The following is a 14452-nucleotide window of genomic DNA, read 5'->3' on the forward strand; positions in this document are numbered from 1 at the left end:
TTACTCCAAACTGAATATTTTCTACTCGTGATAGAAATGGAAGTTTTTGTCTTCAGTGCAATGATCATCTTCCATTTAGGAGCATTAAAGGGAGAAAACATTAGAATTCTCACCCTCTAGAGTTCAGGAGCACCCTTTTGAGGATAGTCAGGCACACCCTACAAGATCTCTCTGATTCTAACATGTTACTCCCGTGGCTCACTCCACTGGCTTCCTATAGAATACCCAATATTCAAGGCCCTGGCCTTGATATTTAAAATTGTGGCACAGGCCCAAACTTTCTCAGGAACCAATCATCTATAATGACGACTGCATTCAGATACACTGGAACTGTCCACAGCAAGGCTAAACAACTAGAAAAAGTCTCATTGCTCTTGTGCAATGAATGCAAAGAACCATCACAGTCTGACCACCTGGATCCAAAATGTAAATCTCACCTCTTTATCATGGATTTTCAATGACAGCATTAAAAAACAAACAAAACCTAACTACATTCCCATTGTAATGGAAAGACGATGGAAACCAAGACTACTTTGTGTTAATTAAGTAGGACCATTGGATACTACTCTAAATAATATGTCAAATACCTAAATAAACAGGGAAAAATTCTCTGCCAGTATAAATCCACTACTGTGAATGAAATTACACCATCAGAGAATTTGGCCCATAAAACAATAGGTCATTTCTTATAAGCTTGTGCATCTAGTGCCAGAAATGGAGAATTATTTTATTAAAGCAGAGCTGAAGGTTCATACAGAAGTTATTCCATAGTTTCCAGACAGCAAAAATGATTCCTCTTCTCAAACAGAGAAAGTGTTATGGTTGCAGAATGGAGAAAAATGAGCCAGAAAAATAAAGAAAAAAATAGGTACTTTCTCCTCTAGATTATGTTTAATGATGTGTTACAAATAAAATAAGCTCACGTACAGCAAAGGAGATTATGATAAATACATAAAGAATGGAAAAGGGAAAAATAATTTACTCCCTATAATAGGTCTTGTAATATTATGCCTGTATTGCACCTGTCAGTTTGTATATTTATAAATAATACACAGTTATTAGGCCCCAAACTATTTTCCATATAAATTGTATTCTGATTTAGAAGACAGAAAGAATGTATTTACTTGTAGATATTTATTAGGGTATAAGGAGATGTGCTAAAACAAGTCTGGGGAAAGTCCTTCACAGCATGCGCTTTGAAATCTCCATTCAGCAACCTGGCTCTTATTGACATACAAGCTGAATGTATTTTGTTCATTAATGGATTTTATGCTCCCGACAAATTGACTTGCTCAACATCAGCTGAGAAGACCAGCTGAGCTAGGAACTAAATCCAAGTTTTCTGTGTCCTGGTCCAATCTATATACTAAGTCAGCCTTCCTGGTTTACATCACATGCAGATCTTCTAGGATCAAGCATACTATTGCACCACTGTCAGTCACATGGATAGAAAATTACCACTGTCAATCTGCACACCCTTAAATTCACCATTTCCTACCATTTTTAAAAGGGCTTTTTCATTTTATTTACATAGGTAGTATATTAGATTTTTATATGTTACACACAGTTGTAGGGAGAGAATGTGTGTGTGTGTGAGAGATAGAGAGAGATTTTCAAAGTCACAAAAAGGAATTAGGCACCTAACTCCTGTTTGTTCCTTTGGAAAATAAATCTCACCTGTAGAATGCACTTCCATGTCTGATTCAATATATTCTGTATACGTGCAACATACGTTACATCTATTTTGTTCTGTGTAGGTTATGCAGCCTCTAAATGCCTCTCCTGTGTTACGGACCCCACACATCACACCTTATTGATACATGAAGCAGCATTAACTTTCTGTACATTATATGCACACTTACAGGAGGAGCAAGACCTGTGCCTATTACCTCCTCCTTTGGGACCACAGCCATACCACCTTTTCCACCACATCTGGTAAAGTAGCAGAAGTTTTTTGGAGAAGGGAAAACTTTTCCATCACATGTTTTAGAGGCAGCACATAACTTAGCCACCTACATCTTGTAGAACAGCCTCAATGGAGGAATATTATTTCTTTAGATTGAGATAGTGCCCATGATGTTCTAGGTGCTTTCCAAAACACAAATATTGCATCTTTTCTTCACCCCTGTGTAAAAGGTCAGCATATGGTCCCATGTAAGTTACTGTAAAAAAAAGCTCCACTTGGTTCCATTTATCTACAAGTAAATACATTATTTCTGTCTTCTAAATCAGAATACAATTTACATGGAAAATAGTTTGGGGCCTACTACGATCACTGCAGCAATGACAAGCATTTTGTAAGTCAGGGCCTGATCCAAAGTCCATTCATGCTAATAGAAAGGCTCTGGATCAGACCTTTACAGCCCCATGTAAATGATGTACACAGATATAAAATAAGATGGTGTGGACCAATGATCATGGTCTGCTATGTGCTATAGTTGGTTTTGCTTTCTCCTTACTTAAGCCACTTTCTCCTTACTTAAGCCAAGTGGCAGATTCTGTCTTTCCAATGTGTGGGGTGGACAATAAGGCAGAGATGAAAAACAGAGGACACTCTTCTAAGATAGGAGAGAGAAAATATTCATAGAATAAATATTACAAAAAATATTAAAAAACTACATACCCAGCATACTTAATTGCTCATATGTGGCTTCAATAGTACATTCATATATTATCCCAAGAAAGCCTAGACATTCTGGCTGGATTTCAATATGAAATGGCAGCACCTTTCTGAGTTACAATTCAAAAGGAAGACGTTCACAAAATGTGTTCCTTTCATAAGCAAAATAAATTTGCCTCATCTCAGTTTATTCAGAAGCATTTTAATAACGTAGATCCTGCTTAGGATATTTTTTTTCCTAATTAAATATTAACGCCATCAAGCAGCCAAGTAGATGACTGATGCACGGTTAGTAAAATGAAACTATGGAGCTAGATTGTATGTTCTTGTATTCCCTTCAGATTTACGATGGCCCAGTCAGATTCATAGATTCCAAGGCCAGAAAGGGCAACTGTGATAATCTAGTCTGACCTTCTGTATAACACAGGCCATAGAACTTCCCGCAAAATAATCTCTAGAGCATGTCTTTTTAGAAAAACAGATAGTCTTGATTTAAAAATTACTAGTGATGGAGAATCCACCACATTCTTTGGTCAATTGTTGCAATGGCTAGTTACCCTTACTGTTAAGAATTTATACCTATAAGTCAAAGGTTTTTAATTTAAGTCAAGGGTCCAAGACTATTGCAATAAAAACAGAAATAGAGAAGAAGAGGATTTATATAAATAAGAATACAGTGGTGGTAGAAATAATTCAAAGGGTAGGACAGATAATAGTTATAACTGTATGTTTAATTATTGGTAGGGCAATCAGATTCTTATATGGGGGATTTTATTAGTTGTTACATTTAAATAAATAAAAATGAATGCAATGACAATCACTGCAGCAATGACAAGCTTTAAAAAACATCACAAGTGACAGTACAATAAGTGAAATAAAAACATTAGATTTGGCAAATTGATTGAATGATTTAAAAAGTCAGAGAGAACAAGCCACAGCTGCAGGTGTAATTCGGAGTCATATAATGGCTTATTAAGCAAATTGCTAGGGCATAGCAAAATGAAACAGATGTACCAGTAACCCTTGATGTGGAAGTCAAGAAGGCAGGAAGAAAATACTGGTATGGAACTGAGGACAAGCATCCTCACATATATGGAAGGGAATTAGAGTGCACGGGAGAAGAGAGAAAATAACTTAGTACTCAGAGCTGCTCTCTGTAGAACCAGAATTTATCATCCTTATTCATGCTGAGTAAGATACTGCCACACAAATCCAATAGTTATTGCTGGAAAAGCAGTGACAAAAACATGCCTGAGCTAAAGAACAGCTTGCACTCACCAGCAAAAGGGTAAACTCAGGCCACCTTAATGCAAAGCACCTTATCTACCACCTACAGAGACGCCAGCACCTGAATGTACATATTCTACCTAGCACAGCACCCATTCATGAAGAGTCTGCCTCATGCTCTGGGGATGGCAATACAAACCCTCAATTCTCTACCCCCAACTGTAGCTTTTCCATACCCACCACTTCCACAAAATACAGGCCGTGCTACCAAAAATGGGAGAGTAATTGTTTAATTTTGCCTCCAAGAGGTATTTGCTGACAGACGAGGAGTCGCTCACAGGGCTGGCAGGGATCTCAAGAAGCCATGAAGTCCAGCTCCCTGCACTGTGGCAGGACCAAGTAAACCAAGACCATCCCTGACTGGTGTTTGTCACAAAATCCAAAAATACAAGCTCCAGGGGTGCCAAAAGTTGTGACGTTGACAAGAGGAACTGCTTGCTTAGGCACAGTCTTTCGCTGGATACACCTGGTGCAGGTGTGAACATGGTGGGTTCTCACCCCCCTCATTCAGGCCAATAGAATCTTGCCTTAACCGGGACCTTTAGCCACGCTACTCTCAAGTGCCCCAGTTGATCATGGCAGACCTGCAAACACCCCCAATGGAACTTTTGTGGTAGCACCAAATGCTTTGGGTGTGGCCACTGGGGATTCTTCTGTCCTTGGTAAAGTCACCCATCCCAAACCAATATATGGCCTCATTCCTTTAGCAAAAGGGTGTCTTCCAGGTAACTTGGCAGGATAGCCTTGGGGTCCTTTCTCCTTCCCAATATGTAAAAGATATCCTTCGTTTGTGGAATGGCTCACTGGGCATACTGCACCTCTTAGTCCTTCAGTCTGGGTAGCTGAGGCTCTTGTACTCCAGTAAAACTTGAGCAGACAGCGGTGGTGGTGTCCCCAGACAGTTGCTTTTTCTCTATTGGCCATGGATTTAGCTTCCAGAAAGGATACCTGCTTGCATAAAGCTCTCAATTCAGGTGTTCCCACATCCACCCGAGCACTGGGTGATAAATCATCAGTGTGACACTGACAAGACAAGGCATTGTCATTCATATTTATTCCCCCAGGCCAGTACTGCAGGGTGAAATCATAGCCAGAGAGTGCTGCTAACCAGTGCCCCACTATGGATAATTTCACTGTTGCCTTGATATACGTCAAAGGGCTATCATCAGTCTTTCTGATGAACTTGGCCCCATAGAGATAGTCATGGAACCTCACTGTCATGGCATTTTAATACCAGGGACTCCACTTGATGACCAGGTAGTTTCTGTTAGGGGGCATGAGGTCTCAACTTGCAAAAGCTACTGATCAGAGTTCACCCTCATGCTGTCAGTAAAGGACAATTTCTAACCCAGTGTAGCTTGCATCAACATGGAGCTCATATGGCTGGGTAGGATCGGCGTACACCAGGACAGACACTTCAGTGAGTTGTCAAATTATTTTCTGGAAAGCTTCTTCACACCCGGCAGTCCACTGCTTTCAGAAAGGTGTGTTCATATTAAAATACTGGGGGGAGAGTATCCCTTGGTGAACTCTGTGAGCATATGCACCATGTGGAAAGCATTTTTATGAGCCTACGATAATAGCTGCATGGGTCATGGGCCTCAGCCAGGTAGTTAATGCACCTTCTCTGGGTCCATAGCTATTCACAGATCTTTCCTAAAGAGAGGTGCCCAGAACTGGACACAGTACTTCAGCTGAGGCCTCAGCACTGCCAAGTAGAGCAGGACAATTACTTCCCTTGTCTTCGTTATGCAACTCCTGGTAATACTCTCCAGAATGATATTAGCCTTTTTTGCAACTGCATTATGTTGTTGACTCATTCAATTTGTGATCCACTGTAACTCTCAGGTGTTTCCCAGAGGTACTGCCACCTAGCCAGTTATTTCCAATTTTGTATTTGGGGATTTGATTTTTCTTTCCTTAGTGTAGCATTTTGCACTAGTCTTTATTGAATTTCATCTTGCTGTTTTCAAACCAGTTCTCCAATTTGTCAAGGCTGCTTTTAATTCTAGTCCTGTCCTCTAAAGTGCTTGCAACCCCTCCCAGCTTGGGGTCATCTGCAAATTATGTAAGCATACTCTACACTGTTATCCAAGTCATAAATGAAAATATTAAATAGTACAGAACCCAGGACTGACACCTGTGGGACTAAACTTGAGAAACCCTTCCAGTTTGACAGAAAACCTTTGATAACTACTCTGAATATGTTTTTTCAAACAGTTATGTATCCACCTAATGAGTAATTTCATCTAGACCACATTTTCCTAGTATGTGTATGAGAACGTCATATGGGATTGTGCATTACTAAAAAACAAAACAAAAAACCCCACCAAGATGTCATGTCTAGCCCCACTCCTCTCTTTCTAAGGGGCACAGACATCTCACTCTAAGATCATGCAATCCCATGGGTGCCTAAGTTCCCCATACACACTGACAAAGTCTGGATACCAATATAATTTTGGCCACCATCATTAAAGGAAGATTGTTCCTCAGTGGAGCTGAATGCTCTGAGATACTAATATGGCCCCTATTAACATAGTATTTGAACACCCCAATCTTTAATGTATTAATCCTCATGGCGACCCTCTTAAGAGGAGGGGGGAAGTACTATGCCCATTTTACAGTAGAAAACTGAGGTGCAGAGAGATGTAGGCCCAGATCCTCAGGCATCTAACCCCTATTAAAATTATTGTGAGTTAGGTGCTTAAATATATTTGAGGAGCTAGAGCCAAGTGACTTACCCAAGAAGTCTGTGACAGAGCACAGAATTGAATCCAGGTCTCCTAAGTCCCACCCTAGCACCTTAATCACTGCATCATCCTTCCGGTCACAAAACGTTGGATCACAAACTCGCAATAATTCTGCTTTAGAATCTCAAGTTTTTAACCAATAAGGATTTTTTTTTTATAGGAGGGATGGTATTTTTTCTGAGAACGAGTCAGTCTCTAACTTTCCACATTATTTCTGTGCTATAATGCTAGTTGCATGATAACTATGTTTACTATAACAGTAACTGCTCTTAGGCACATTTCCGATTTAGGACAGTAATAGTAAAGTCTATATAAAAAGTTACTGTCCTAACTTTGAGCCAGACTTCTTTAATTATATCATCCATTTTACTCCATTCAGGTGTCTTTAACCTCCCAACTGGCAAATATTTGTTTCTCTTTAAAATGTTATGACAATGACTGCCCTGCACCTTTAAGCAGGGGGGTGTTTGGCTGGATGACTGAAAGAAGGGAACAGTGCCTTAGGGCTTGGGTGTGTGTGTGGGTGGGGAGAAGATGAAAACTGCTGCAAAAGAGTCGGCGTGGTCATCCCCTAGGAATGCAGGGTTTAAAAGGTGCAGCCCTGTGCCTGGAGCCTCCCTTTTACATGGAGCAGTCTGAAGCAGGAGGCAACACAGCACTGCAGCAGCTCTCAGCTGCATGGCTCCACCTGGAAGCAAAACAGTAAGGCCCTGTGTACACTGGCAAGTTTGTGTGCAGTAAAGCAGCTTTCTGTGCTGTAACTCCCGCGGTGTACACACTGCCAAGCCACTTAGTGCACAGAAACTGCGCTCTAGAAAAACCATTCCGACGAGAGGCGTAAAGCTTTCTGCACCAGGGGCACAGCGCTGCGGTGCCAGTGTAGACACCCTGGTCGATTACAGTGCTGTGATTGGCCTCCAGGAGGTGTCCCACAATGCCTATTCTTGCCTCGCTGGTCACTTTTTAAACTCTATTGCCCTGCCCTCAGGTGACCAACCGTCATCTCCACCCCGTAAATCCCTTTGAAATTTTGAAAGTCCCCTTCCTGTTTGCTCGGTGATGCATGCAGTGCTCTCAGCGCATCTTTCCAGGTGGCCATGCCTGCTCCACGCACCAAGTGATCCCCCACTTGGAGCAATGCCGAGCTGCTGGTCCTCATCAGCATTTGGGGAGAGGAGACTGTCCAGTCCCAGCTGCGCTCCAACCGTAGGAATTATGATACCTACAGCCAGTTTTCATGATGGATGACAGAAAGGGGCCATGACCGGGACACATTACAGTGCCGGATCAAAGTGAAGGAGCTGCAGAACGCCTACCACAAGGTGCGGGAGGCAAACCGCCGCTCTGGTGCTGCACCCACGAGCTGCTGGTTCTACAAAGAACTGGACACGATACTCGGTGGCGACCCCACCTCCACTGCGAAGGCCACAGTGGATACTTCGGTGGTTTGCGTGCCTGTCAAGAGTGGATCGAGCGAGGAGGAAATCTTGGATGAGGATGTAGAGGGAGACCCAGAGGCAGAGGATGACTCAGGGGTCAGAGATGCATGCAGCCAGGAGCTCTTTTCTACCCTGGAGGAGGCTAGCCAGTCACAGCAGTCGGATCTTGGCGAAACGCAAACAGGAGAGGAGGCCCCTGGTAAATGGATTTGATTTTGGGAATCACTGAGGTGAGTTGTTGGGCGCAGGAGGGTTGCAGAAAGCAGGTTTCTGTCTGTATGATGCACGTACCACCACATGCCTAGTCTGAGTGGAGGAACAGGCTGTTGATTGACCCCCTCACTTCACGGGAATCTGCCTCAGATCTCCAGGAAACTCTCATGGAGATACTGGGCAATCCATTGCTGCAGGTTCTTTGGCAGATCTGCTTTGTTTCTTGCACCATTAACGGTAACTTTCCCATGCCACTGTGCCATCACCGGGGGTGGGGGGGTGGGAAGGAACCATTGCTGCACACAGGTGAGCCGCATAAGGGCCAGGGCAGAAGCCGCAGGCTTGGAGAAGACCCTTCCTTGATTCCCTGCTCACCCTCAGCAGCGAGATATCTTCCATAATGATCACCTCCTGCGGAAAAAGTGGGGACAAGAATGATTATCAGGCCCTCCCATACAGTGCTGGCTCTACCCAAGAGTCACATGCCCAGTAGGGTCCAGGAACACTGATTTACCCTGCCCCTGTGGCTACTCACCATTTTGCGGGGTCTTGTGACTCATGTGTGCTTGCCTGGGGTCAGACGGCTAGTGACAGATATGTGAATACTAACTGTGTTTTAAATCACTGAATCAGTGTTCCGTGTGTTGCAAACAATACTGATTCATAAAATGTTGTGTTTAAACTTCACAGAGATAACCTTGGGAGCCCAGCCTCCCTCTTTGTTATCGCCGTCTGAACAGCTGCGTCGAATTAGAAAGTGGCCACAAAGAACTAAGGAGGACCTTCTGTGTGATGTTATGATGCACTCCGTGGGCAGTAATTGAACTCCGTTACACGTTCCCAAATAGCGTTCTCTAATATGTGCCACATCATGCCAGTGACTGCTGATGGGCCTCTCGGCGCACAGCAGTGGCATGAGCTGGTCCAATAATATGCTTCTCCTTCCATGTCACCCCAGTTGCCAACCCTTAAGGCCACTGTCAAAGAAAAAACCCCCAGCAAATTGTCACACAACCTCTCCCCTCTTTCCCCCGCCCCATGTTTAAAGAACTTTAAGGTTGTACAGTCAAGCACTCAAAAGTTAGGAAATACCAGAATTAAGGTTGCCAAAAGATAAGCAATTGAAAACAGGTTCTTATAATGGGAAATGTCAGGTCATTAACAGGCAGCACTGCCAGATGTGCCTATAATTTACCCTTAAACTACTGTATTTCTAAGTCCTTATCCTGCCTTGTATGCACACAAATATCCACTAACTGTAGGCACAAGTCTCTGCCAGAAGGGTTCCATTTCCTGCCTACCTGACAACTGATGAAAACATGGTCATCGAAACTTTACTCCTGCTCCAACTGAGACTGCACTGCAAGTGAGGGAACATGACTCTCAGACTAGGTCTACACTACCCGCCTGAATCGGCGGGTAGAAATCAATCTCTCGGGGATCGAATTTTCGCATCTCGTCGAGACGCGACAATCGATCCCCGAATCGACGCTCTTACTCCACCAGCAGAGGTGGGAGTAAGTGCCGTCGACGGAGAGCCGCGGAGGTCGATTTTGCCGCCGTCCTCACAGCGGGGTAAGTTGGCTCCGATAGGTCGCATTCAGCTACGCTACTTGCGTAGCTGAATTTGCGTATATTAAATCGACCCCCCCTGTACTGAAGACCTGCCCTAAGAAGAGCCAACTCCTAATTATATGAACAGAGTTTTATGTGTATTAACGTAAGTCTTTTGTAGAGACAGGGGTATTTAATCCTGCATGTTAGTTCTATACTGTGCAGCATTACAACCAAGATTTCTACTCAGTTATCTGAAACTGCAGAGGGTCAAATATGGAAGTAAGATCCAATCCAAAGTGTATGCAAAAGAATAGAGTACAGAGCTAAAAATGAGGATGGATCCCTGTAGCTTTACCCTTCCTCGCTGTTATGATGTAACTCACTTTTTAAGTGATACATAGATAAAAACAGATTTAAAAGTGAGATACAGCATACAAGTAAGCTTCCAATTACCAGCATAACGTAGGAATTCCTTGATGAAAATGTTCATGCAAAGGATATTCTGCAAAGTAGTCTATATATGTTATTTCCTTCACTGCCTGTCAGAGTGTGCCCCTATCTTGTGAAGTCCAATTATCTTTTCAGAGCCACTCCATTCAAAAAGTGAAAATGAGCCAGCTATGGAGTGCGTTATTTTGTCTTTGTGTAACAAGCAATACAAAAAGGAACCTTTGATGCTTAGATTGATTCTATTTTAAAGAGAAAAATCATGCATGCCAGTCACACTCTTATTGAAAATAATGTGGAGTGTGTGGAATAAAGAGGAGATCAAAAGGATTTATTGTAGAAGGTACTATTTACCGGAAGGTCTTGCAACTGAGACTATTATGATTCTAACTTAGAATTTAAATAACTATTAAAATTCTTTCCAACCAAATCCAATATTGCCACTGTAAAAATGCCAACTTTTAACATACTAGTCATTTATTAATGTCATTCATCCATGCACATTTTAGGTTAGCCTTGGTTTTGCCTATTAAAATGCAAATACATTTTGTGGCTTATGTTTTATAGTTGTTTCTTTCATTTTTGATGTTGTTAGGAGAGACATCATTCATAGTCTCCAAGGAAATGCACAGTAGAGCATAAGATCATGCTGGAAAGCATTACTCACAATTCAGCCATCAGCAAGGTCACCTCAGTGCCACACTACAGATAAAAACTATTCAGTTTCAAGAGGAATTATATGAAAATAATGGCAGAATAATAAAGTTGCCACTGCCTCCACAAAATAGGTATTGTCTCTTCAAAAGATGTGGGCATACATCATATTTATTCTGAAGATACTGTTGCACAACAGGAGTTTCCAGCCTTTACAGATTTTCATTCCCTTTTTAGAGACAGAATGTTAAGGCCCTTGCAGCATGACTAAAATTAATATTTATTAATCATTTGTGTTCCAGCGGTGCCTAGATGCCTCAGTTGAGACCAGGTCTCCATTGTCCTAGGTACTGGACATACCCATAGTAAGAGGTTGATCATGTCCCAAAGAGCACACAGTGTAAGGCTGTGATTTTCAAAGGGGCCTATCTCCTCCTGAAAGTTAATGGGAGCTGGGTGCCTAACTCCCAAAAATCCCAGCTTAAATAGCGAAGAGACAAAAGGTGAGAGACAGCAAAAATTATTAGTCCATCATCAGAGAGGGAATTGAGGCAATGAGCCACTAAGTGCCTGAATGATTTAGGAGCCTTCTTATTAACTTTCTGTAGACTTACCTAAGTAAGTGCCTAAGTTCCATTTTCAAAACAAGTAACGTGGGAGCTTAAGTTACTGAGGTGCCTGAAAATGTTATCCCTGTTGACTTTCCTACTGCAGAGCTGGGAACTGAAACCAGATCAGTCCAGTGATCAGATCATCCTTGTTCTTGTTTATACGTGGAATGATTGGAGCCTCACAACTAGGCTGAACTGTTAGAGTAGTAGGTCTTTATAAGAAATCATTAGCATGTTAGCCAAACAGTGAGTTTCTAGGAGAATTTTACATCTCAAATCACCATAATCTTGAAATATAGTATCTCTGTTGCCTGGGTTCTGCCAGAGAGCGAGCAAGAAGGTTCTTGCTCAACATAAAATTCATAAGACCAAATTCTGCTCTCAGCCAGTGGAAGGTATGCACGCAGCTAAGGACAGAGTTTGGCCTATATATTATAAAACCCAAACAGCGCACATTTCCTCAACTGCGTTACTAATAATTTATTATTGAAACTAAAAAACACTTTACTTTTTAGCATTTATGCTGTTTATTTCCCCCTCCCCCATTTCACAAAGCTTGGAAAACATAACAGAGACTCTGATACAGTCTATTGTGATTAGGATTCTTAAAGCTATAGGGAAACGGGTTAAAAAAATTGCTTTGTTAGGCGGAAGGAAAGAAAATCATGCCAGCCAGCCAGCAATCATAAAACTACTGTCATTAACTATTTACTCTAAAGAACTCCACAGGCAGTTGCCACTAGATAAACCTTCACCTGCACAACAAAAGATTGGTGTACTCTTTGAAAAACAGTTGGCTCTCATTAAAAAGCCCAATTCTGCACATTTATAAAAAAAATGCATATTTGTCAGTTTGCATTTTATTATTTATCTTCTAATTATTATAGCATATAAAGTTACATATTGAAATGTTGCAAAAAGAGGAGGGAAGTTTGGATTCATATATAAACCTTCATCCTGGAATGAACTGTCTCAGTGTTCCTTATAGATTAATTTATTATTAGAGTATCAAAATAAATGAAATCCAGGGCTTGTAGAGGGGAGCTACAGTAATGAGGAAATCCATATAAACACCCCTCTCCTATCTCACAGCCAGCAATCAGAGTTCCCCTTTTATCACTTATATCCCTTCATCCTTTAGCCACCCTCCTTTCATCCTGTCAAAGCATTCTGAAGTTTGATCCATCTCTTGGTTGAACTCAACCTTGTTAGGTATTTGGAAAGAGCACAACATAGCCATAACCACTTATGGAAGTTAGAGACAAATCTGCCAAAATATATTTATCATAGATTTACAGTCACAGAATTATATTTTTGGAGGTAAAGAGTTAATTTTTTGAAAAGTTGAAGAAGGCTGCTCTGAGCAGTGGAGGTGATGTAGGATTGTGATGTTTCCTTGGTCTCTCAATTAGGGTTCATAAGATGCATACTTGGACACACACAGTCGATACAGTCCGGGGAAGAATTTAATTTCAATGCAGTACAGATCAGCAACCATGACATTGCCATTTGTCATATATGTTTCACTACAGGTTACTGTCCCCACCCTGTTGCCCACCAACTAGTTTGAAATTAAACATTTATAAATTTACCTAGTTGAAAACTACGATGGGATTGGCTGGAATGTTCCATCCCATGTAATTATCTACAGGCAACATTTTTAAAATTAAACATTGCCCTGAAACAGGCTATAGTCTGTCTTGTTTTAAAAAATAAAAGTCAGCGTTCATTGTCAGTAACCTCAAACGCTAATTCCCAGGCATGTAACTCATTTCTGGCTGGGACTGAGAAAGTGGCTCCAGCATCATTATCTGGTAGCCTCTCTCATCCTCCTAATTTGGCTTCAAAACAGGGTAGGGCACAGATTTTGTGTTAGTGGCCAATCTCCTTCTGGTGACGGACAAAGGAAAAACATTGATGCTTACTCTCTAGTCTCTCAGCTGCTTTGAATACTAATCAAGATGGACTGTGATCATCCCACTGTGCAGTGTCAGGAACTGAAAAGGCACACACTACATTACTGTGCTTGTTCTTTTCTAACAGATCCCACAAAGTCGTGACAAGCAGCTTTTCCTCCTCCCCACAAGCCCTCATACGTAGAGTCCTGCAGGGCTGATTTTTATAATCTCTTTTATTTGACTTATGTCTACCATTAGTGGCAATCAATATAGCAATAAAACAGTTCTGACAGCGAGTCCTTTTCATCCATCCCATGCAGCATGTTTGATTAACCATTGCAGTGCATGAAGGAAATACAAGATAGCTGGCTGAAGCTGAACCTCAGATAGGCTGAAGTGATGCTAGCTGGAAGAGGGTAGAGATATAAAATTCCTGGAAATTTTGAAGGCGTGGGGAAAAAAACCCAGTTTGTGTGATTCTTCCTCCTCCCCCAGCCCACCAGAAAAACAGAAATTTGGGGAAAAATTGAAATACCTGCAGTAGTTAATTGCTTATTGAAACTTTATTTACTTCTTTAAGAATGAGAAATATATTATGTATGATTTAGTTAGCACATAGAAAGTACCTCTAGGTAAAAGTATGAAATAAATAAATATAAATTCTTTACTTTTGAATAAAGATAAATGTGACTAATATTAGAGATGGAGCTGCACAGTATTTAAATATTTTCCTTTTGACATCTGTAAAATAGGAAAACAAATATGTTGAAAACAGAAAGCATCAATATTTTGACCTGTAAACAAAAAGGAAGGTTATATCCATATGGATCAGAAATAGTATGAAAATAGAGACCTGATGCTCTAATGCAGACACAGAAGAAACTCATATTTATAGAGAGAAAGCTTAGAAAATAAACACCCCACACATATTTTATAATGTAGTTAACAGCATGATATTAAGGACCAACAGTAAATT

The sequence above is a fragment of the Trachemys scripta genome, chromosome 1, assembly GCF_013100865.1.
Source record: "Trachemys scripta elegans isolate TJP31775 chromosome 1, CAS_Tse_1.0, whole genome shotgun sequence".
Classification (NCBI taxonomy): Eukaryota; Metazoa; Chordata; order Testudines; family Emydidae; genus Trachemys; species Trachemys scripta.